At 37.3% G+C, this 27,407-nt stretch overlaps 1 protein-coding gene across 1 annotated transcript in view; it reads right to left on the reverse strand.

Annotated features, from left to right (window-relative positions):
- Positions 1-27,407, reverse strand: part of PALS2 (protein associated with LIN7 2, MAGUK p55 family member) — a 112,023-nt gene that overhangs the window by 66,263 nt on the left and 18,353 nt on the right. The gene's annotated exons all lie outside the window — the stretch shown is intronic.

Genomic DNA, 27,407 nt, shown 5'->3' on the forward strand with positions numbered 1-27,407 from the left:
GCCAGATTCAATGACATACAAATGGGGTTCCTATTTAAACTGAAGAAAATTTAATATATTTAATCTAGACCCTTCAATTACAAATATGATCACTACACATCAAGGATCACTACACATGAATACTAAAAGCATGAATGCAACTCACCAAATTCAACAAATAAATATTAACTGCCAAAGAAACAGACTTACTATCTACCAGGGGATTAGTTAAAACAAAAGAAAAGAAAGAGCAAAAGAAAGAAAAAGATTAAATCATAGGGTGGGTTGGGGGTGGGAATATCAGGGATCAAACTGAAGAATTTTCCCACTAGAAAAGGGCAAAGTATGAGAAACATGCTATGGATCATGAAAGAACAAAATTTACAAGGTAATGGGAAATTCAAAAATAGAAAGAATTAAAACAGAAAGCAGAAATTAATCCAAGAAGAAAAAAGAAAAAAACCCATAGATTTGATCAATCCCTGCTGGCTGTTCCAAAGGTCCAATAAAAAGAGACTGATACTTGGCTAGTCTGATTAAGAAAAGAGAAGACACAACGTTAGGAATGCAATGAGAAAATAACTGCAGGCATGAAGAAGATTCAAAAGAAAACACAGTGAACAACGTTATTGTAAAATCCAGTCGAGTAGAGATTTTCTAGGAGAATGCCAACTACTGAAATTTAGGAAAAAGAGGTAAAAATTAAAACAGATCATAATAGGAGAAATTAAAAAGTCTTTCAAAAATCTACTATTTTAAAAAGACATTAGGCCTCATGTATGACAAACCCACAGCAAACATTATTCTCAATAGTGAAAAACTGAAAGCATTTCCTCTAAGATCAGGAACAAGACAAGGATGCCCAGTCTCACCACTGTCATACAACACAGTTTTAGAAGTCTTAGCCATGGCAATCAGAAGAAAAAGAAATCAAAGGAATCCAAATTGGAAAAGAAGAAGTAAAACTGTCACTGTTTGCACATAACATGATACTATACATAGAAAATCCTAAAGATGCCACCAGAAAACTACTAGAGCTAATCAATGAACTTAGTAAAGTCACAGGATACAAAATTAATACACAGAAATCTCTTGCATTCCTATATACTAACAATGAAAGATCAGAAAGAGAAGTTAAGGAAACAATCCCATTTACCACTGCAAAAAAAAGAATAAAATACCTAGGAATAAACCTAACTAAGGAGGAAAAAGACCTGCATGCAGAAACCTATAGGATTCTAATGGAAGAAATCAAAGATGACACAAACAAATGGAGAAATATACCATATTCTTGGATTAAAAGAATCAATATTGTGAAAATGACTATACTCCCCAAAGCAATCTACAGATTCAATGCAATCCTTATCAAATTAGTAATAGCATTTTTTACAGAACTAGAACAAAAAAATCTTAAAATTTGTATGGAGACACAAAAGACCCTGAATAGCCAAAGCAATCTTGAGGGAAAAAAATGGAGCTAGAGGAATCAGACTCGCTGACTTCAGACTATACTACAAAGCTACAGTAATCAAGAAAATATGATACTGGCACAAAAACAGAAATATAGGTCAATGGAACAGGATAGAAAGCCCAGAGATAAACCCACACACCTATGGTCAACTAATCTATGACAAAGGAGGCAAAGATATACAATAAAGACAGGCTCTTCAATAAGTGGTGCTGGGAAAACTGGACAGCTACATGTAAAAGAATGAAATTAGAACACTTCCTAACACCATACACAAAAATAAACTCAAAATGGATTAAAGACCTAAATGTGAGACCAGACACTATAAAACTCTTAGCAGAAAACATAGCCAGAACACTCTATGACATGAATCACAGCAAGATCTTTTTTGACCCACCTCCTAGAGTAACGAAAAAAAAAAAAAGGGACCTAATTAAACTTAAAAGCTTTTGCACAGCAAAGGAAACCATAAACAATATGAAAAGACAACCGTCAGAATGGGAGAAAATATTTGCAAATGAAGCAACTGACAAAGGATTAATCTCCAAAATATACAAACAGCTCATGCAGCTCAATATATTAAAAAAAAAACAAAAAACACCCAATCAAAAAATGGGTGGGGACTTCCCTGGTGGCACAGTGGTTCAGATTCTGCCTGCCAATGCAGGGGACATAGGTTCGATCCCTGGTCCAGGAAGATCCCACATGCCACAGAGCGACTAAGCCGGTGCGCCACAACTACTGAGCCTGCACTCAAGAGCCTGCAAGCCACAACTACTGAGCCTGCAAGCCACAACTACTGAAGCCTGTGGGCCTAGAGCCCTTGCTCTGCAACGAGAGAAGCCACCACAATGAGAAGCCCGGGCGCTGCAATGAACACTAAGTAGCCCCACTCACTGCAACTAGAGAAAGCCCGTGCACAGTAATGAAGACCCAATGCAGGCAAAAATAAATATAAATTTAAAAAGAAAGGAAAAAAAAAAAAGAAATCCCAACAGGATTTTGGGGTAATGTTTTTCTAAAATTTACTTGAAAGAGAAAATACGTAAAACCAACCAATACGTCTGGAAAAAAGCATAACTGTAAAGGAGGTGCCTGTGCTATTAAGTATAAAAACACTATAAATTAAACTGGTGCAGTACTGGCACAGCAACAGAGAAATCTTGAATAACTAAATAGGAGTTAATATATGCGAAAGGTGACATTTCAAATCAGTGGGAGGTAGGGTTCAGTTAAATATGGTAGATTGACTACTTGAGTTTACAGTCTTTCCCTTTAGAATCTCTATTAAAACAGCAGCAAAGTATTAATAAAGGTTAAAAAAAGGAAACCCACAAGAATAAAGAGAATGGCGAAAGAGGAAGAAAAACAGACCAAAAAATAGCAAAAATATTTGTAAGTATGTACGTGGTAGGAATAGAAACTAACTTGGAGCAAAGAAGCAGTAGATTCTACCTCCTGAATATTTCTGGAATCAAATAACATGAGTCCTAGTCATCATCATTTCTTGCCCAGACTATACAAGAGCCTCCTACATATATACAGATTTCTTATGAGTGATATATATCTCACCTACAAGGAATTAATTAAAATGTAAATTTTATAGCCAGTGAGCCTTTAAAATACACTACTAGGTTAAACAATCTGCACCACCCTTTGTAGCTTTAGCCACACCAATCCTTCCCCTGTCCTGATGCAAAGTCCTCCCCCCAACTTACCACCACCTTGGTGTACCTAATTCATACACATCCTTCAGGAGCAGAATTTCTATGTCCTTAGCAGGACCAATTAGGATAAATTCTCCTAATATATACTTTTGTAGTAGTCTATGCTTTATAACTCTGATCAACCTGTAATTAAATATTTTGTTATTTATTTAATGTATGATTTTCTTTGTAAACTCTTAGGTCTGATGAGTGCAGAAATCTTACCTGTCTTGTTCAAACTTATATTCCCAGCAACTAGCCCACAGTCTGGTACATCACAAGTCCTCAATAATAGAGTTTCAGTCACAAAAATGTAACATATTTGTTACTAAAATGTAGAATAGTTTTCAAATTATATATTGTTATTTATAAATAAAATGTCTGTATAATACTTGGAATCAGTGAAATGTGGTATGGTTTATAAAGCAGTAATCTTAAAGCTATTAACTTTCCACAAATTGTATAACAAGCAACAAAGATAGAAGTGGTATATTTCAATGCTTAGTCTACTAAAATGGCAAGCTTTTACAAAACTTCTTACATATAAATACATTTCTAACTTTCTACAATATAGATCAGTAAGAAGACAAATTTAATAAAATGATTGGTATTTACTCACATATATTCTGTTCCAAAAGCTTTCTAGAGTTGTTTTACAAAAGCATTTCTCCCCAGTTTTAGAACTATAAGTACTTAAATGAACTGTTTTTAATAAATTAGGACTAGAGTCTATTTCAGTATTAAAAATCCTTTTGTAATCACATGTGTGGTATATTCACTCCCATTTAATTCAACGAACTAAAATCCCCAATGAAAATATGACAGGCAAATTAAGTTTTCATAAGACATTAAAAATTATTTCTGCTCTTATACTTTGTAGATAGAATAACAGTTATTTTGACAGAACCATACTGCATAATTTGCAGATTCAGAAAATGAAAAACAAAACCTTATTCTGTGTGCATTTTAAGCAAAAATTTAAAGGAATTATCTAAGTCATTTGGACTACTTCTAATGTATTTTCAATACAGCAGGAAAAAAAATTTTAAATACATTTCCAGGAAATGGTACAGAAAACTGGATTGAAATTGAAATTTGGATTGACTTGCCAGCAAGACAGCAGAGTAGAAGGCTCACCCCTTCTTACAAAAACACCAAAATCACAACTAACTGCTGAACAACCACTGACAAAAACAAAAACAAAAAAAACCTCTGGAACCTACCAAAAAAGATACCCTACATCCAAAGACAAAGCAACAACAAGATGGCAGGCCACCCACCGGGTGGGCAACACATGAACTGGAAAATAATTATACCAGAGAAGTTCTCCCACAGGAGTGAAAGTCTTGAGCCCCATGTCAGTCTTCACAGCCTGGGGGACTGGCAACAAGAGAGAAGAAGCCTCATCCACTAGATGAAGGCAGACAGCAGAAGCAAGAAGAACTACAATCCAGCAGGCTGCAGAACAGAAACTGCAAGCACAAGAAGTTAGACAAAATTAGACAGCAGGGGAATATGTCCCAGATGATGGAATAAGCTAAAACCCCAGAAGAACAATTAAGTGAAGCAGAGATAGGCAATCCACCAAAAAAAAGAATTCAGAGTAATGACAGTGAAGATGATCCAAGATCTTGGGAAAAGAATGAAGGCACAGATTGAGAAGATACAAGAAATGTTTAACAAGACCTAGAAGAGCTAAAAAACAAACAGAGATGAACAATACAATAACTGAAATGAAAAATACACTAGAAGGAATCAATAGCAGAATAAATGAGGCAGAAGAACAGATAAGTGAGCTGGAAGACAGAATGGTGGAAATCACTGCCATGGAACAAAATAAAGAAAAAACAATGAAAAGAAAGGAAGACAGTATAAGAGACCTTTGGGAAAACAATGAATGCACCAACATTCACATTATAGGGGTCCCAGAATGAGAAGAGAGAGAGAAAGGACCTAAGAAAATATTTGAAGAAATAATACCTGAAAACTTCCATAACATGGGAAATAAAATAGTCATCCAAGTCCAAGAAATGCAGGGTCCCAGGCAATATACCCAACAACGAACATACCAACACACATAGTAATCACACTGACAAAAAGTAAAAGCAGAGAGAAAATATTAAAAGCAATAAGGGAAAGCCAACAAGTAACATACAAGGGAACTCCCATAAGGTTATCAGTTGATTTCTCAGCAGAAACTCTGCAGACCAAAAGAACAAGGCACAATATATTAAAGTGATGCAAGGGAAGAAGCTATAATGAAGAATACTCTACACAGCAAGGCTCTCATTCAGTTTTGATGGAGAAATCAAAAGCTTTACAGACAAGTAAAAGCTAAGAGAATTCAGCACCACCAAACCAGCTTTGCAACAAATGCTAAAGGAACTTAGCTAATCAGAAAAGAAAAGGCCACTACTAGAAACAATAAAATTAAATGGAAAAGCTCACCATCAAGGCAACATCAAGTAAAGGTAGGAAAACACCTGAACACAAATATGTCATCAAAACCAGTAATTGTGAGGAGAGGAGAGCACAAATGCAGACTACTGGAAATGCACTTGAAATTAAAAGATGAGCAACTTAAAAGAATCTTTTTTATATATAGACTGCTATATCAATACATCATGATAACTGCAAACCAAAAATCTACAATGGATACACACACACAAAAAAGGAATCCAAACACAACACTAAAGTTAGTCATCAAATCACAAGAACAAAAGAGAAAGGGAAGAAAAATGACCTACAAAAACAAATCCAATTAAGAAAATGGAAACAGGAACATACACATCGATAAATACCTTAAATGTAAATGAATTAAATGCTCCAACCAAAAGACATAGACTGATGGAATAGATACAAAAACAAGACCCATATACAGGCTGTCTACAAGAGACCCACTTCGGATCTAGGGACACATACAGACTGAAAGTGAGGGGTTGGAGAAAGGTAATCCATACAAATGGAAATCAAAAGAAAGCTGGAGTAGCAATTCTCATATCAGACAAAATAGACTTTAAAATAAAGACTGTTACAAGAGACAAAGAAGGATGCTACATAATTAGCAACGGATCAATCCAAGAATATATAACAATTGTAAATATATATGCACCCAACATAGGAGCACCTCAATATATAAGGCAAATGCTAACAGCCATAAAGGGAGAAATCAACAGTAACACAGTAACACTGGGGGACTTTAACACCCCACTTTCATCAATGGTCAGATCATCCAGACAGAAGATCAATAAGGAAACACAGGCCTTAAATGACACATTAGACCAGATGGACTTAATTGATATTTATACAGCATTCCATCCAAAATCAGCAGTATACACCTTCTTCTCAAGTGCACATGGAACATTCTCCGGGATTGATCATATGCTGGGCCACAAAGCAAGCCTCAGTAAATTTAAGAAAACTGAAATCAGATCAAGCATCTTTTCCCAACAAAATACTGTAAGATTAGAAATCAACTACAAGAAAAAAACCGTAAAAAACACAAACACGTGGAGGCTAAACAATATGCTACTAAACAACTAATAGATCACTGAAGAAATCAAAGAGAAAAATAAAAAAATACCTGGAGACAAATGAAAACAAAAGCACAACGATCCAAAAACCTATGGGATGTGGCAAAACCAGTTCTGAGAGGGAACTTAATAGCAATACAACCTTACCTCAGGAAACAAGAAAAATCACACATAAACAACCTAACCTTATACCTAAACCAACTAGAGAAAAAAGAACAAACAAAACCAAAGGTAGTAGAAGGAAAGAAATCATAAAGATCAGAGCAGAAATAAGTGAAATAGAGACAAAAACAATAGAAAAGATCAGTGAAACTGAAAGCTGGTTCTTTGAAAAGATAAACAAAATTGACAAACTTTTAACCAGACTCATCAAAAAAAAAAGGGAGAAGCCTCAAATCGATAAAATTAGAAATGAAAAAAAGAAGTTACAACAGACACCACAGAAATACAAAGGATCATAAGAGACTACTACAAGCAACTATATGCCAATAAAATGGACAACCTGGAAGAAATGGACAAATTCTTAGAAGGGTGCAATCTCCCAATACTGAACCAGGAAGAAATAGAAAATATGAACAGACCAATCACAAGTACTGAAATTGAAACTGTGATTAAAAAACTCCCAACAAACAAAAGTTCAGGACCAGATGGCTTCATAGGCAAATTCTATCAAATATTTAGAGAAGAAGAATTACCACCTATCCTTCCAAAACTATTCCAAAATATTGCAGAGGAAGGAATACTCCTAAACTCATTCTATGAGGCCACCATCACCCTAATACCAAAACCAGACAAAGATACCACAAAAAAAGAAAATTACAGGCCAATATCACTGATGAACATAGATGAAAAAATCCTCAACTACTAGCAAATAGAATCCAACAATAGATTAAAAGGATCATACACCATGATCAAGTGCGATTTATACTAGGGATGCAAGGATTTTTCAGTATCCACAAATCAATCAGTGTGATACACCACATTAACAAATTAAAGAATAAATACCATCTGATCATCTCAATAGATGTAGAAAAAGCTTTTGACAAAATTCAACACCCATTTATGATAAAAACTCTCTAGAAAGTGGGCATAGAGGGAACTTACCTAAACATAATAAAAGGCCATATATAACAAACCTACAGCTAACATCATACTCAATGGTGAAAAGCTGAAAGCATTTCCTCTGAGGTCAGGAACAAGACAAGGATGTCCACTCTCACCACTTTTATTCAACATTGTTTTGGAAGTCCTAGCCAGAGCAATCAGAGAAGGAAAATAAAAGGAATCCAAATTGGAAAAGAAGTAAAACCATCACTGTTTGCAGATGACATGATATTATACGTAGAAAATCCTAAGGACGGTACGAGAAAACTACTAGAGCTCATCAATGAATTCAGTAAAGTGGCAGGATACAAAATTAATACACAGAAATCTCTGACATTTCTATGCACTAACATCAAAAGATCAGAAAGAGAAATTAAAGAAACACTCCCATTTACCATCGCATCAAAAACAATAAAATACCTAGGAATAAACTGACCTAAGGAGGCAGAAGACCTATACTCCGAAAATGATAAGACACTGATGTAATCAAAGATGACACAAACAGATGGAAAGAGATACTATGTTCTTGGATTGGAAGAATCAATATCGTCCAAATAACCGTATTACCCAAGGCAATCTACAGATTCAATGCAACACCTATCAAATTACCAATGGCATTTTTCACAGAACTAGAACAAAAAATTTTTTAATTTGTATGGAGACATAAAAGTCCCCGCACAGCCAAAGCAATCTTGAGTAAGAAAAACGGAGTTGGAGCAATTAGGCTCCGTAATGTCGGACTATACCACAAAGCTACAGTAATCAAGACAGTATGGTACTGGCACAAAACCAGAAATATAGATCAATGGAATTGGATAGAAAGCCCAGAAATAAACCCATGCACCTATGGTCAATTAACCTACGACAAAGGAGGCAAGACTATACAACAGAGGACAGTCTCTTCAATAAATGGTGCTGGGAAAACTGGACAGCTACATGTAAAAAAATGAAATTAGAACATTCTTTAACACCATACACAAAAATAAACTCAAAATGGATTAAAGACCTAAATGTAAGACTGGATACTATAACCCTCTTAGAGAAAAACACAGGCAAAACACTCTTCGATGTAAATCACGGCAATATCTTTTGTGAGCTGTCTCTTAAAGTAATGGAAATAAAAATAAACAAATGGGACCTAATTAAGCTCAAAAGCTTTTACACAGCAAAGGAAACTATGAATAAGACAAATAGACCACCCTCAGAATGGGAGAAAATATTTGCCAACAATGCTACCAACAAGGGATAAGTCTTCAAAATTTACAAACAGCTCATGCAGCTCTGTATCAAAAAAACAAACAACCCAATCAAAAGATGGGCAGAAGACCTAAATAGATATTTCTCCAAAGATGACATACAGATGGCCAACAGGCACATGAAAAGATGCTCAACATCACTATTTATTAGAGAAATGCAAATCAAAACTACAATGAGGTTATCACCTCACATCAGTCACACCGGCCATCATCAAAAAGTCTACAAACAATAAATGCCGGAGAGGGTGTGGAGAAAAGGGAATCCTCTTGCACTGTCGGTGGGAATGCAAATTGGTACAGCTGCTATGGAGAATAGTATGAAGATTCCTTAAAAAACTAAAAATAGAACTACCATATGATCCAGCAATCCCACTTCTGGGCATATATCCAGAGGAAAACTGTTTTGAAAGGATACATGCACCCCAATGTTTATTGCAGCACTGTTTACAACAGCCAAGACATGGAAGCAATCTAACTGTCCACTGACAGGTGAATGGATAAAGAAGATGTGGTACACATATACTATGGAATATTACTCAGCCACTGAAAAGAATGAAATAATGCCATTTGCAGCAACATGGATGGACCTGGAGATTATTTTACTAAGTGAAGTAAGTCAGACAGAGAAAGACAAATATCATATGATATCACTTATATGCGAAATCTTAAAAAAAATGATACAAGTGAATTTATTCACAAAACAGACTCAGACTTAGAGAACAAATTTATGGTTACCAGGGCAGAAAGGTGAGATTGGGAGTTTAGGATTGACATGTACACACTATTGTATTTAAAATAACCAACAAGGACCTACTGAATAGCACAGGGAACTCTGCTCAATATTCTGTAACAACCTAAATGGGAAAAGAATTTGACAAAGAATAGATATATGTATATGTATAACTGAATCACTTTGCTGTATGCCTGAGACTAACACAACACTGTTAATCAACTATGCTTCAATATAAAATAAAAAATAAAAAAAAATTTGGATCAAGTTAGGTTTTTTTATAATTTTTTTTTTTTTTTTGTGGTACGCGGGCCTCTCACTGTTGTGGGCTCTCCCATTGTGGAGCACAGGCTCCAGATGCGCAGGCTCAGTGGCCATGGCTCACGGGCCTAGCCACTCCACAGCATGTGGGATCTTCCCAGACCGGGGCACGAACCCATGTCCCCTGCATTGGCAGGCGGACTCTCAACCACTGCGCCACCAGGAAAGCCCTATGATTAAATTTTGACACATGACTCACGTGACTGATTTGACAGCAAGAGTTCATCTAAATCGTTAAGTCAATAAAAACACTTGTTTTCTATAAAAGGACAATATGCAGTCAATACCTTAGTTCTCAAAATAGTATCTCGAAATTCTAGTTTAGTTATATTGAATCAAAGAAGAAAGTTAAACTTTAAATGTGCTCAGCTAACTTACTCAACATTAGCCGAGTGCTTATAGGCCAGGCATGATGGTTGAAGCGGAAGAAAATAGAGACACACTATCTTTCCTCCAAAAACTACATCTAGCAGAGTAGACCAAAATGTGTAAACAAATGAATAAAGCATGATGATAAGAACACTATGAAGGAATCAGAGAATTAAGTGGTATAGCATAGTGGTTAAAAGCCTGGACACTACCACTTAACTAGTCCTGAAAACCTGAGCATATGACTTAACCTCTCCAATTCAGTTTCTTTCATCTGTTAAATGGGGAACGGCAATAGTTACCTATTCTTACAGGGTTGTTGCAACTAAAGAATACATGGCAACTCCTGCAACAATACCTTCTAGTGCATTATTAACACTGAGTGAATACTGGAAAGGAGTAAAAGGTTAACTGTTTCTTTGATGGGAGCGGTGGGACGATAAAATGGGAGACACCCAGTGGAAGGCAATCCAGTGCAAAGAACCAAACAGTTCACCCTACTGAAAATCTTGAATTTATGATCAATGTTTAAAACCTTGAAACAAAACATGGAGTTGTATTTCCCAAAGCATTCTTAGAGAAAATCTAAGCCTGGAGCCAACAAAAGAAAAGGGCAGGCACAGTGAGTGGATGGGCAGCCACTCATAGCAATTAAGGAATCCCATACACAAGGGCACACTTTTTGGCCTAAGTACCACAGACTTCTTTCCAGAGACAGTGGGCGCATGTCTTGCATGGGAAGGGTTCCTTACATGGATGTGGGGCCTAAACAAAGAGCAGAGAGGCTGAGGTGCATCTGGTTCTTCACAAAAGACACTAGATGAGGAGGGGAGAGGGAAGGGAGACTATCCCACAGCGAATGCTCTAAAGCAGTGTTTCTCAAACAGGAGACTATTGGCATAATCCTTTTTGCACAGGACTGTTCTGCACCAAATGCCTACAGCGTTCCTCAGGTATTCTGATAACCAAAAAATTCCCCTCACCACACTGCCTAACACTTCTAGGGGTGGCCCCGCCTTCTCCCCTTCTGTTCTTCCAACTTACAGCCTTGTACCAATATGTTCCAATGCCAGGGTAGATTCCTCCTCCTTCTTAATTTAGCTATTTGAGGGTTCCCAACTTGCTCACTAGGTGTCTGCCTAGATATCTGAAGGAGAAGCCCGCCATTCCAGACAGAGGGCTGGGGGGTGGGGGGACAGCCTATACAACTACAGAGGAAGTCCTCACAGAGGTATATTCTGGATTAATCAACCTAGTCCTTCATTTATAAATATAAACCAACCATTACTGATTGCCAGACATCTGAAGAAAACATCAGTGACAAGGGACAAAGTTGAACAAACTAAACTACGGGGGAAACAGATGGTGCTGAGAATAGAAATTTAATTTTTATTAGCATTCTCAAAGATATGTGAGAGGCTACTGAATTCATAAAGGAACAGGTCGCTAAGAGGGAGATAATGGAGCAACCAGAGAAGAAAAAGTTACTGACAGTTAAAAACAATACTGTCAAATTAAAAAAGAATCAAACAGCAGATTAAGTAAGTAAATACTAAGAGTAGAATTGCTAGACCAAAGGATATGTGATTTTTCAATTGTCAGATAGTGTCAAACTGTCCTTTATAAACAGGTTGTATCAATTACATCTCCATTAAGAGGTCCTCATTTCATTATTTGTTATAATAATAATGAATTGCCTCATAAAGACATATCAATATAAATGCTGAGAACATGTGCAGCAAAGTGATTAAAACAGAGCTAAATTCTGAATTTTAATCTTTTTCTCCAGTATAGCATTAAAGAAAAATTTAACTACACACTTATTTCCTTATCTGTAAAAAAGAAATGAGATTGATATAACTCATGAGGTTATACAATAAATTTAAATAACTGATCTACTAAAAACATATAAATCCTAAATATTCTGCTTTACCTAACATTCTGCAATTCAATCTCTTCAACCATCTCTCATCGTGACTACTGTTAATTATTTAAAGTCTCAGCGAAAAATGAATCTCGAAAACAGCAATTTATTACAATTTTCCCACCTTAAAAACAATGGTTTTTTTTAATGAACATAGTTGGGTTTTCCCCCTAATTTAATCATGTTAACTGACCCACTCTGTACTGTCATCCTCTGATGACAAGTTTAATTCAGAAAGGAAAGTGAACTACCATTTTAAATGAACTTATCAATCTTCCTACTATGAACTAAGTAAATGCCTTGCAAAAGCAGCTAGTGTAACTTCCTGGCACTCTTACTTAGAAACAATTTTCTATTATGTGCAATGCTTTCAGAGAGAAGTCCTCTCCAAAAAAAAAAAAAAGCAGCAGGTTCTTGGAGAATAGTTTCAGTGGATTTACACCCACCCCCTGGTATGTTTAAAATATTGTTTCACTTCCTTCTGGCCTCTATGGTCTCTGATGAGACATCCACATTCATTCAAATAGTTACTCTATTACTAGTTTTCTGTTTTCTGTATTTTTTTCTTTGTCTTGTTTTCAGCAATTCCATTATGTTGTTTCTGGGCATGACTTCACTGGACTTATGCCACTTAAGGTTCAATGAACCTCTTGAGTCTACAAGACAAATTTATGTCTTGCACTAAGTTTGGGAAGTTTTCAGCCACTACTTCTTCAAACACTTGTTTCTGTACCATATTCTTTCTTTTTTCCTTCTCGGTGTCTGATGAAACATAATGTTAGACCTGGTATCATCCCATAGGTCCCTCGAGCTCTTCTCATTATTTTTTTTTCAACTATTTTTTCTCTGTTTTTCAATTTGGATAAATTTCTACTGATCTTCTTTCAAGTTCATGGACTGTCATCTCCATCCTGCTATTGTGCTTGTCCAGTGAATTTTCTGGTACCATATTTTTCAGTTCCAAATTTCCCACTTGGTTTCTCTTTTCCCTATTTCTTTACTGAAACATGCTATATTGCCATTTGTTTCAAGATAGCTCACCCTTAATTGTTGTAGCATATTTATAAAACCTGCTTTAAATCTTTCTCAGATGATTCCCACATCTCTGTCATCTCAGTATTGATGTCTCATGATTATCTTTGCCCATCTGAGTTAAGGTTTCCCAGGTTCTCCATATGCCAAGGAATTTTGAACTGTATGTTGTACATTTTTAATAATATAAGATTCTGCTGGACTTCCCTGGTGGCGCAGTGGTTAAGAATCCGTCTGCCGATGCAGGGGACGTGGGTTCAAGCCCTGGTCCAGGAAGATCCCACATACCACGGAGCAACTAAGCCCGTGCGCCACAACTACTGAGCCTGCGCTCTGGAGCCTGTGGGGCACAACTACTGAAGCCCGCGAGCCTAGAGCCCGTGCTCCACGACAACAGAAGCCACCACAATGAGAAGCCCACGCACCGCAACGAAGAGTAGCCTCCGCTCACCGCAACTAGAGAAAGCCCGCGCACAGCAATGAAGACCCAACGCAGCCAAATAAATAAATAAATAAAGACTGTCTTGCTGAAATCTTAGGGAGAGTGTTGATATTTTTGTTTCAGCAAGCAATTGACTCAGCTAAATTCTGATCCTCTAAGGTACCAATGCCATTTTAGTTTAGTTGTCCATGCTTATCTGCTCCCTTATTTGTGAACTTGTTTTCATTTCTCTTAGGTAAATACCTAGGAATGGGATTGCTAGATCACATGGTAAGTGTATATTTAACTTTATAAGAAACCAGTAAACTTCAAAATTTCCACAGTGTTATTTGGATCAGTCCCATATATGTACCACCCACTAGCCAGTCTGGGACTTAGTTGGTGGTCTATTGGTATTTCAGTACTAAACATCTATATGTGTTCTTTAGGGTCAGATCCACATATGCACCTCTCAAGGATGAGCCTAGGAGTGCATAACAACTTTAAGAAGTCTCTTTCCAAAGCTCCTCTGCAATCTGCCTGGCATTTTGGGTTCTCTGGGATGTTCTTTACTGACCCTCCAGAAATCTGGGGCATAATTTAACCCATTCTGCAGTGTACTTTCTATAAATGGGCTCATGACCTGGTTCAGGCAGCCAGAGAACAGAGGAAAAAAAAAAAAACCCACAAAAAAACGACAGGAACTACAATCCTCCAATTGAAGAGGAAGGTTTCTTGTTTTGGAGTTTTAGTTATGCTCCTGTTAGCTCTTGTAGCTGCTTCAACACTGCTGCCAAAGGACTTCCTGGGGGCTGGGGAGGGGGGAGGGGGGAGAGGGGAGAGAGGGGCGGAGGGGGGGGGAGAGAGAGAGAGAGAGAGAGACAGACAGAGACAGAGACAGACTGATCTCTGCACTCCTGTTGAGCATCTTGCTCTTTAAACCAGAACCAACAGGTTTTTGGAGCTCTAGCTGTCCATTCTGATGCTCTAGGTTTGGGGTTAGGTCCAAGGATAACAAAGCAAAACAAAACAAAAGAACAGTAAACTCACCGTTGATTCAATGGTACTTAAATTTCTGGTTGTCTTCTCTAACCCGCCTGATACTACTGACTTTTCAGAGTCTGCAAATAGCTACTCCTGTATGCTGTCCAGTTTATGGCCGCATTCAGTGGAAGAGACGGGGTATTGTGTGCTTACTCCATCTTACTGGAACCCTTTTTATTATTTTCCACCAAATCTGGGGGTGGGGGGTGTGGTGCCACTATTTCTTCAATTATTTTTTCTGTCCCTTCTCTCCTTCCTTTCTCTCTGGAACTCTCATTACATCTATGTTGAAATGTCTGACATTGTCCCACAGGTCTCTGAGGCCCTGTCCACTTTTTACAGTATTTTTTTTCTCTCTCTCTTCTTTGGAGTGAGTACTTTTCATTGATCTTCAAGTTTTCTCTGATATCTCAAATCTGTTATTGGGCCTACCCAATAACAGATTTATTGGATAAATAAATCCTATCCTATTCATTTCAATTACTGTACTTTGAAATCTTAAATTTCTATTTCATTCTTCTTTTCTAATTTGTTTCTCTATTGGGACTCTCTATTAAATGTTGCTAATATACTGTCCTTTAATTCTTTGAACATATTAAAAACAGCCAATTCAAAGTCTCTGTTAAATCCTACATCAAGCCCACTCACAGTCAGTTTCCACTGACTCTCGTGATTATGTCACGTTTTCCTAGGTTTTATTTTTTTTCCCCACGGCCAGCAATTTCTGTTTGAAAATTGAACCTTTAATATATTATGGTAATTCAATTTACTTTATTTTTCAGAGATGCTGGGTCTTTTTTGTAATTTAAATGGACTTGAACTGAAGAATCAGTTTCCCTACATGGTATGCAGTTGGGACGTCTCTGTTCAGTTTTTTAATTCTTACTTTTATATTTTAGCCTGGCTTCCCAGTGGGTGTGCCTATGTCTGTATAGCTTAATGGTCAGCCAATGACCTGGGCAATGGTTGTGCTCAAACATCTCAAGCCGGTAAGACGTCCAGCCTCTGCCAGTTGATTTGTGTATAGACTGGGGAATGCACTCAACACTGCAGCCAGTTCTCTAGTCTCCTTTGGGTTGAACTTTTTGGGTCTCCCCTCTCTTGGGTCTCCCCTTCACATATGTAGCTTCCAGTCAACCAGAGCTGTATGGAGAACTTACCTCAGCCCTTCTATGGTTCTCTCATTTCTGGGATTTCTCTATTAAATTTCTTCTGGTCCACTGCTCACCCTAAACCAGGTCCACAGCATTGAGCTAGCAAGGCAGCAGGTTTTCTCCCTCTCTTTCCATCTGAACCCACCACTCTGTACTTGCAAAGCCACAGGTTTTTGTGTCCCCTCTCACTCCTCCCTTCCCTGAATCAAGTTACTCCCCCACGGCCACCTCTTTGGCAGCAAAGCTGCTGGGTTTCTCAGCTAGTCCCAAGCTGGTAAAGCTTCAGTTTTCATCAGCTGAGGGGGGTGGGGACAGCAGGGCACACCTGAGGAGGTATCTGGGAAGGGCCTGGGCCAGAAGGCCACAGACTCACACTGATCTCACCCCAAGCCCTAACAGTTGTGCAAGATCAAGTTTTTTTTAACTACCTTTGGTCAATTTCCAATACCCCTAAATGGATGTTTTTGACAATTCTGTCCGGTTTTCTATTTACTTTCTGCAGAGGGGAACTGCCAGCCTCTTCATGCCACCATTACCAGAATTCAAGTAATGTTTCTAATTAAAAAGAAAAATCAGTTTTAACTCTATTAACCTTCATCATCACAACTTACCATCAAGTGAAAGATTGTCATGATAATTGGTAATATTGCTTCTAATGAGGCAACTTTTTAGGATGCTCATTGTGATGTTACTGGAAAACATGGGAAAAACAGAAATAGCCTCAATGTTCCTCATCAGGGGAATACCTAAATCCCCATCCTATGAATAATCTGCAGCCGTTAAAAGAGCGTGATTTTGGGCTTCCCTGGTGGCGCAGTGGTTGAGAGTCCGCCTGCCAATGCAGGGGACATGGGTTCGTGCCCCGGTCTGGGAAGATCCCACATGCCACGGAGCAGCTGGGCCCGTGAGCCATGGCCGCTGAGCCTGCGCGTCTGGAGCCTGTGCTCCGCAATGGGAGAGGCCACAACAGTGAGAGGCGCACGTACCGAAAAAAAAAGAGTGTGATTTTATATGCACTAACATGTAAAACCCTCCAAAATGCATTTTTCTGTGGAAAACAGCAAGTGTCATAAAGATAGTACTGTGTCATATAGAGAGAAATGAAGCACACAAAACTTTATCTTTTCCACAGGTACAAATATGCAAATATACAGGAATCGGTCTGGAAAGATATAAAGCAAAGTATAACAGGGACCCTGGGGAAGGAGCAGAGATTGAAAGAAGGGTTAGTTAAAAGGGCTCTTGGCTCTATCTGGTAATATCTTAAAATTGTTACCAAATTAATATATTTATGCATACCTGTGTAACAAAACAATGACTGAACAAATGAGCTGCTCAAACTATGAACTGTATATCTGGAAAGTCAATATCATGAAGGTTCCTAGAGGTTTCTGTACAGACTTATAAGGGTTAAAGAAAACCACCTTACCTAAAAAAATTAAGTAGCCTTATATACACGATTTTATTAGGCAAAAATGCTTAGCCTCATTTCTCAAGTCATGGATTTGTCTCTCCAAAGATAAGCTCCTTATATAGAACACTTCATCCCTTAAATACCTCATGCCTTATGTATTAGTTTGTATTTTTTATCATGGATTTCTTTCCTAGTAAGCCATTTCAGTCCATGGCTTCAGTCCATTATTCAGTCCACATTAAATAATACCTTTTCATAATTTTAACAAGAGCACTTTAAGTGATGAGACTATTTTAATGCCTAGAGTTAAGCATTACAATGAATGAAACTCACTAACAGTTGCTCTTAATTTTTTACATGTTCATTCTACAAATCAGATATTTTTTTCCCATTTTTACCTTAATCACGACCTTTATAAATTTCAAAACAAAGCCTCCAAGCCACTGGGGGAATAAATGAAAACAACTTACCTTCCACTGTTAGCCATGCACACACACAATGAAAACTGTAGTTTCTGCATGTAGCTCCAGGGTATTTGGTATAAGATGACTAAGAATTTCTACATTGATTCTTGATAAATATTTATCAGGCTAGAGGACTCTTCTCTCTTATAATACTGTATTACTCTCACAACTGTAAAATAACAAAATAGACCATCTTTTCTATTTGTACTAAGTGACTGAGCAAGAATTTCTTACTATTGCTGCTTTAAGGAGCCCCTTTTGTAAAAGCTCTTTTAGGCTTTTCTGCTCATATAACACACCCACACATGCTAATTTAATCAAAGCCATCAAGTGGTGTCAGTATAAAAGTCTTAAATCCCTTACTCTTTACAACTCCTCCATCACTGAATCAAGCCTGCATACCACTGTCATTACATTTTCCCACATTTTCTATCCCATTTCAGTGTCAAAAAATTGCCATAAGCTGAAGGGTATAAATATTATACCCTCTTATACATCTTAAAGATGAGAAAAAATGAGGCCCCAAAATTTAAGAGACTGACCAGTGGTAAGCCAATAGTTTAAAAAAATGTGTACATCATATTTACAGATAATAAACGTAAATGATTGGCTCCAAACCATGCTCATCTTTCCCAGCTGTAATCACAGATTATTTCCCATATATGATCCCTCTACAAAACACTCTCAATATTTTCCCTAAACAGAAAGAAGGAAAATGTCCAAGCGACTGAAAGGGTAACAAATCAGAACATTTTGCAAGGGACTGGCCAAAAGCACAGGGATATGATGACATGAGTTCTGTCACTGAGGGCCTGCATTTCAACAAGTGGCAGATATGAAGAAAACTCATGAAACGATTCAGTTTGGTCACTGGAGAGAACACTGGGCATGAGAAAACGCAGTTCCTAGTCCCAGTCTTGCCACCATGCAGTATGACTTTATTATGATTTTAGCCCTGAAAGAGTAGCTACAAATTTCTACTGGTCAACACCAGCCATCTCTCATCATTTCTACTGCCATGCCAAGTGTTCAGACACGGTAATGGAATCAGAAATATCCTTGTGAAACTTGGAAGCAGTTGCAAAGTTCAGGAAGATGGAAGAAAATGAGTTGCCAGTACTAACATGCTCAGGAGCAGCAGATGACTAAAATAAATGCCTAAAATAAATGTCTGCAAGAACAAAAGACGACTGAAATCAAACTCCAGATTAATAGTCAGAAATGGCCATTAGAAACTCTTTGAAGTCAGGGATGCTGGATGCTACAGATCAACGGTGGGTTAAGATATTTCTCTCACCACTCTATTTTATTCTCTCTTTCTCCCTGAACGGTGAAAGATCAAACAGTCATGGAATCAAATGTACGTACTGAAATCTGAAGAAAAAAAATACATTAAATATAAAACATTTCCTTTTTTTGCAAATTACCGACCTTCTTTTTTCTCTCATATTCTTTGCTTAAAGTAATCTTTTAGGGATAAAAACAATTATCAAGAATTCAAGAAATACTGAAGTAAGAGTGATAACAGGTACAGATTTTAATTATGTCGCTCTAGATTATGTAATTCCAAAAAAAGATTATTATAATGTCTAACAAACGAAGTCAAGATCCAAAGGGAATACATACATTCATAATTAATTTTCCTAATTATTTTTAAATACTAACATCTAGTTAAACAAGCAGAAAGAATGGTTTTCCAGCATTCATTAAGTATTTCATACTTGTTCCCTGTTTCTCCTTGTTAAATGATAACCTCTCCAAGAACAAGAGCTTTCTCTTCCGTTATAGCTCCCAGTAGAGAGCCTTGTATACAATAGGTACTCAACAAATGTTTAATAAGTGTTTAACTAACGCTCTGAATTATTTTTCCTTTATATTACCTAGCTTTCAGCTCTGATTGGGGATAAAAGTTTGTATAATCAACAACTTGACACATACCAAAGTAAAATACAAAGTCACCTGGGGATTAGTTTGAGTTTGAAATAGCACCAGTATGCCAAAGGAACCAACTCTTGTTAATTTCTTGTGTTAACTATGAAGAGGTCTAAAGAAAAATTCAAACTGAAAAATTGAAGTAAAGCATGGATGGCTGTAGTGGCCCTTAGAGCAAACAATCTTCTTTCGGAAGGGAAAGCTGAAGGGTGTTCATCACAGATCCTTTTACCCAAGGTATAATTAAAAATTAAAAATAAATATGGTTAGAAAGCAGAAACCCTTCTCTCTGACAGGCTCCAACATTTTGGCATATTTGGATTTGACAAATTTAAGTGTCAAGCTTGAAAGAATATCAAAAACAAAAGTAAAATGAACAAATATTTTTATTCAAGAGGACAAATATCAGTATTTCCAGGTTAAAATAAACTGAATTCATCTATTTTTGCTCTCACCTAAAATCTCTCTACAATGTAACAAAGACGTGTGTGTGTAATTTTATTTTATTTTTAAAGGCACAAAGATGTGGAGAATTAGAGATAAATTGACTTTGGAAGCTGTAAAACACAGGGATAAAGGATTAACTGATTTAGCAGACCCAAGAGGTCAAACTCTAAACAAGCTACAGGAAAAGCAGAAAATCATTTCATTTACAAAACAAAATCTTCCAAAGACTGAGGAGTTAGCAGCCCAAGGTACATGAAGTAAGGGGAACTACAATGAGGAGACTCAGATAATATTAGGTCAGCATTCATTAGCTGATCCCTTAGTAAACCGTAGTTACCTTTCTCCATTCCTGTATTTTTATTTTCTTGAAGTTAATATTTATTTGCTTAGTTTTTCATATATACTACTTATCAATAATTCAACCCCACCCTCCTTGCAGGGTACTTGCTGCCCCTCACCCTCACCCATGCAGGACTGAAAACTAGGGGTTGATCTGGAGAGAGTAAGGTAAGAAGTGTCGCTGGACAAAGGACAATGAAATCATATGGAAAACAGGATTACTGAATGATGAGACAAACCTTCCACCTGCTTCTCCCTCTTGACTATCAAAAGCCTTTACCCTTCACATCTTTACCTTCCAGGCAGATATGAAGAGTCTTCTCTAGAGAATATGACCAGCCTAAGTGGAAAGACACAGACATCAAGATCAGGTATTACCCCCAAACAATCCAGTCACAGAATGGCTACAGTGAAGCTCATACATGCAAACAGAGTTCCATGGTTTTAGTTCTCTGCTGTTAAGAATGAGCTACTGGGACTTCCCTGGTGGCGCAGTGGTTAAGAATCTGCCTGCCAATGCAGGGGACACGGGTTCGAGCCCTGGTCCGGGAAGATCCCACATGCTGCGGAGCAACTAAGCCCGTGCGCCACAACTACTGAGCCCCCGCACTGCAACCACTGGAGCCTGTGCTCCGCAACAAGAGAAGCCACAGCAATGAGAAGCCTGCGCACCACAACGAAGAGTAGCCCCCACTCGCCGCAACTAGAGAAAGGCTGAGCGCAACAAGGAAGACCCAATGCAGCCAAAAATAAATAAAAAAAAAAAAAAAAAAATGAGCTACTGCACTTTGTGTCTTTGTGTTGCATTTTGGTAATTGCAAAATTTCAAACTTTTTCATTATCTGTTACAAATATAAAACTTTAATGGATGAGCAGTTGCTCCTTAAGGATGAGCAAAGAAAGTGGTTTCTTAAGATGGAATCTGCTCCCGGTGAAGATTCTGTAAAGGCTGTTGAAAGGACAACAAAGGATTTAAAATATTATATAAACTTAGTTGATAAAGCAGCGGCAGGGATTGAGAGGACTGACTCCAATTGTGAAAGCACTTCTGTGGGTAAACTGCTGTCAAATGCACTGCATGCTACAGAGAAATGGTTCATGAAAGGCAGAGTCCATCAATGGGGCAAACTTCATGGCTGTCTTATTTTAAGAAACTGCCACGGCCACCGTGATCAGTCAGCAGCCATCAACATCGAGGCAAGACTCTCCACCAGCAAGAAAATTACACCTTGCTGAAGGCTCAGATGATGGTTAGCATGTTTTAGCAATAAAGTATTTCTTTATTAAGATATGCAGGCATAATGCCATTGCACACTTACTAGACTACAGTATAGTGTAAACCTAACTTTTATATGCACTGGGAAACCAAAAATTCCATGTGACTCACCTTGTGATATTTGCTTTATTGTGATGATCTGGAACCAAACCCACAATATCTCCAAGGTCTGTGATGGATTTATATACTGAGAGCATAACTATATTGTGCTGGTCAATCTGTCATTAAGGCAATCTGAAATGTTGTCCTAAAAATTTATTTTTTATTTATATTATTTATTTTCAGCCGCATTGGGTCTTCGTTGCTGCACACGGGCTTTCTCTAGTTGCAGGTAGCGGGGGCTACTCTTTGTGGTGGTGCGCAGGCTTCTCATTGCTGTGGCTTCTCTTGTTGCAGAGCACGGGCTCTAGGCGTGTGGGCTTCAGTGGTTGTGGCACGCAGGCTCAGTAGTTATGGCTCACGGGCTCTAGAGCGCGGGCTCAGTGGTTGTGGCGCACAGGCTTAGCTGCTCCGTGGCATGTGGGATCTTCCCGGAGCAGGGCTCGAACCCGTGTCACCTGCATTGGCAGGCGGATTCTTAACCACTGTGCCACCAGGGAAGTCCTAAAAATATTTTTTAAATGACCCTTTTATAGAGAAATATAAGGAGACTGAACCTATCAGACATTAAAATATATTTTAAGGCTGTGTTAATTAAAACAGGGTAGTACTCATTCAGGTAGAAATGGGAAGACCAGTGGAACTAAATAGAGGATGGCTAATCAAAATAAAAGTGAAATACTAATGTTAACCAAAGAGAAATGCAGAGGTCAAAAACTCTGTTTGGTAACAGAGTTGGGGGTACACACTGGGGCAGCTTCTACATAAATTAAAAAGTATGTATCTTCAAGGATTTTCAATGCCACATTGTTTATAAAAGCAAAAGACGAGAAATAATCTGGTTAAATAAGTCATAATATATATACTCATAGTATGTATGCTCAGTTATAATATATATACCTGTGGAAAGAATGGGCTGTATTCATGTTTACAGAAATGAAACATCTACAGTTAAAAAAAAAAAAGTGAGTATACCGGGCTCCCATTTGTTTAAGAAAATAAGGTGGGGAAGGAGTAATACACACACTTACATATTTGTATATGCTTTACATATATTTATGTAAGAACATATAAGAAAATACTAATAGTGCTTGACGTGGGAAACAGATCTGAAGTAGAAAATTTGACTTCTCATTATATATCTCTTTCTACTCTTACTTGTTTTTAACTGGGTTCTTTTTTTTTTTTTTTTTTTGGTTAAAATTCTTTTAAGGAAAGGAAAAAAACAAACCTGATTCTTTATGTTCCTAAGGGTACATAAATGTTAAATGCATTAAAAGTCATGCTTACTAAAAAAAAAGAAAAAAGAATGAGCTACTCATATTAACCTTGGGATCTCAGACGCTGAGTGACAGAAACCAGACTAAACAAACAGGTAAAATCTACTTGTAATAATAAAACTATTTAAGGCTGAAGGAAACAATCATTAAAATCCTCAGAGGAATATGAAAACATTGTATTCATCAAACTAGAGCAAGACTGCTGTAGGAGAGGAACATCCAGGGGAAACAAAAGAGCTTCTAAAATAAAAATGCAAAAGTAGAAATAAAAAATGCAATATAAGTCATGGAAGATAAATTTGGGGAAATATCAAAAAGAGTAGAAAAGTACAGAGGTAGAAAGACAGAAGAGAAAAAAGTCAGAGGACTAATAGAGGGCATCTAAATAAGAGGAATTATTTAGAAAGAAGAATATACAAAACAGAAGGGAGAAAAACATTAATGAAACACTTAATATTTTCCAGAACTGAAAGCAGTAAGTTGCTAGACTAAATGGGGCATACAGCACGCAGTGAAGCAGATGAAAACAGAGGTATACTAAGACACATCATTGTGAAATTTCAGAACACTAGAGACAAAGGAAAAAAACCACAATCACATGTCAAGAATTAGGAATCAAAGTCCTTTTGAACTTTTCAATGATGACATCTAAAAATAAAAGACGATGAAATGATGCATCTAAAAACATTTCCACCCTAAAATTCTTTACCCTGCCAAACTATCAATCAAGTGTGAGGACAGTTAAAATTAATTTTCAGACTTGTTTATAAGGTTTCATAAAACTAATCTACCACAAACACTTTTTCTTAGAAAGATTAAAAAAAAAAAAGGACATGCTGCCCTCTGAGCATGTAACAAAGGGGCAAAATAGAAAAGGGGAAGATACGAGATAAAGGAACTAGAAGACGCAATCCATGAGAAAGGCAAAAGTGACTCTCAGGAAGATGGTGACAAGTGTGTATCAGGTATGGAGAATAATGAGTCTATCCTGGACAGTGAGAAGGTCCCAGAAGCAACCTCTTCAAGAAAATCAAGTTGATAAACTTGGATAAACATACTGAAAGGTGAATTAAAAAACTAGTAGAGACTTTGGGGGTTGAATTATTGATAAGCAGTATATATGGAAAACTCAGCAAACAATTATTAACTCCAAGAAAATAAAAACAGAGGAATGGAAAAGGTAACTACAATTTACTAATGGGTCAATTAATACTGATTTAATAAAAATATTAATATAATTATGTCGGGAGAATTGAGGGATCAGAAGTGTGTGTGTATATATATAGAGAGAGAGAAAGTAGGGGTAGAGTGGAAAAAAGAGCTAAATCCTCATCTTCAGTAACGGTTAAAACTGAACAATCAAGAAATCAGCCACATAAGAATACCATAAATGATATGGAGCTCAGTGACAAAAGAATCAGCTAAAAAGTTCAAAGTTGTAGCCTCTAGGCATCAAGAAATAGAGATAAAGAGGAAGACAGTCTTTCATCTGTACATGCACTAACAATTTTATATGAAAACCTACCAAAAAATATGCCTCTTGTGTATAAAGAGTAACCAATTTGAACACAGAAATATCAGAATTACAAACTGTTCTTGCAGAGTTAAAAACAAACAGGACTTTTTCTTTGAAGGTGAAAAAGCCTGGAAACACCAAGTCATCTTTGGATGATATGCTTCATTAAATTCTTCTTTGTATATATTATGATATGAAATGTATTTTAGTAAAACATTCCATTAAAATATAACATTTAAAATCAATATTTAAAAAACCTATAAAGAATATTTTTATTTTTCAAAAGATATGTATTTTCTCTGCATTCATAAGTGTACAGATATAACTAACAAAAGGAAACTTTTTAATCTTATTTAATTCATCATAAAACTGCTTCTTCTATTTACTGGCATGTTTATCTAGTTTTAACCCAAATCATTTTCCTTAATTCACATACCACTAATTCCACTCCAACTAGGAACTGGGGCTCAAAAATCACTGATTTGTAATCAAATACAATTTAGATTATAGTACTGTTATACTAAAATGACACAGATCTCTCAATGTAAAAATATAAGCTACTAGAATTAGCTATCAATTTCGAATATTCTTATTTCACTCAACACTCTCAGGCTGTTGTTCACTTCTACTTATATCGGCCTTTAAAGCACTCAGCAAAACATTATATAAAAGTAAGTACAAGGCACTGCATTAAAAATAAGCACAATAATATATTACTGACAGTGAAAAAGAAGGAAACATTCTCTTCTCCAAGGTATAATGCCACTCAACTAGGTCTCCTGGGCAGGAATGCTCAGGTTAAGAAGACAGGGGAACACAGTCTCCCCACATAGGAAGTCCATGTATGGAATGTCAAACATAATCTACAATATTAGAAAACTTCATTCTATATGTCCAGATGGAAACTCTGCATAGAATAGCCTTACTAATTATTTTAAAAGTTTTAGAAATTTAGAAAGCCCAAAGAAGTCCTACCTCGGTGAGAGCAGCTATATCCTATCCAAAATGAAGAGATTATTTTAGGCTTTAACCTCACATTTCTTATTTGGAAGACTTTCTGGTTGTAAGAAGCTTGAGGAACACGCAATATGTTCAAAGTGGTGAAAGAACATTCTAAATACATAAAATGACAACTGAATCCTGGTACTATTTTAGTCTTTTTCTCATTGCAATTTTCCTTATGGCAAGCATAAACACTAGACACAACTGGATATCCTTGCCAGCCCTTCAGTTCTAGCAGTTAAGGAGCTGGATACCATGTTTTGAGAACACTGGTAACAAAATGAACTAGAAATATGGTAATTTGTGTCTCTCATAAATGTTTAAAAGGTTACATAAAAATATTGTTTCAAATATTGCAGAAAGTTTTTACAAGTCCTTTTCTGTAATGACAGTTTTCTGCTTTAACAGAATTTCCTTCATATGCTTTGGTTTGACAAAATTGCACTAATGGTGTAGTTACATTAAGACTTAGTGAAAAGATTCACCCACTAGCCTGGCTACAGCTCATCTGCACTCATTTCAATAAATGTAGCCCTAGACAAAATTATCTGGGAATCAAGTTTGTCTTCATCTCCCCTCACTTCTGATTTCCACAGCTCTTTCCTTCCTTTCAGTGCCCTCCTTCCTATTCTTATCCCCAGCTTTTTCAATATGCTCAAACTTCCTTATTTCCCCCCAAATCAGCAAAGTCCCAAATACTGCTTCACACTTCTATTACTTGTCCCTTGGTTCTCTCACATTCTCTATTTCAAACATTTACTACCCTAGTCAGCAGATGATTTTGTCAGAAGGGAAAGAAAAAGAGGCTATCATTTATGATTTACTGAAATTCCCCTCCACTTGTAGAATCAACTGTATCAGCACCGTTCCTTACCTTTTTTTCCTCAAGTCTCACAAGAAAATATGCCCCTAGTCCTCTACAAAGCTGCTGTCTGTGTGATGAATCAAGTCCCTCCCACCCACTGTAGGACCATGACCCATGGGTTATCCCTCTCCTGTAACTTCAGTGTTTTTTCATTTGTAACTCCCACATTTTTAAGTTTTAATATCTTCCTCATCTTTCAGTAATGATATTTTAAATCTCCATTTTGAACCCCATTTCACTTTTTAAAATTTATTTATTTAATTTATTTATTTTTGGCTGCATTGGGTCTTCGTTGCTGCACGCAGGCTTTTCTCTAGTTGCGGCGAGTGGGGGCTACTCTTCACTGCGGTGCGCGGGCTTCTCATTGCGGTGGCTTCTCTTGTTGCGGAGCACGGGCTCTAGGGGCGTGGGCTTCAGTAGTTGTGGCTCATGAGCTCTAGAGCTCAGGCTCAGTAGTTGTGGCACATGGGCTTAGTTGCTCGGTGGCATGTGGGATCTTCCCGGACCAGGGCTAGAACCCCGTGTCCCCTGCACTGCCAGGGAGATTCTTAACCACTTGTGCCACCAGGGAAGCCCCCCATTTCACTTTTAAGTCACACCCTCCTCTCTCTCCTTTTGCCCATCACAGCTACTAAGCTTCTTTAAAGAGTAGTTCACCCTGGGCATCTTTTCTTCAGTTCTCCACCTTCCCATTCAGCCTCCGCTATCTGGCTTCCCTAGCCACCACTCTCC

This window comes from Delphinapterus leucas, chromosome 9, assembly GCF_059928025.1.
Source record: "Delphinapterus leucas isolate spDelLeu-1000000601 "Yukka" chromosome 9, BTC_Dleu_Yukka2, whole genome shotgun sequence".
NCBI classification, from domain to species: domain Eukaryota; kingdom Metazoa; phylum Chordata; class Mammalia; order Artiodactyla; family Monodontidae; genus Delphinapterus; species Delphinapterus leucas.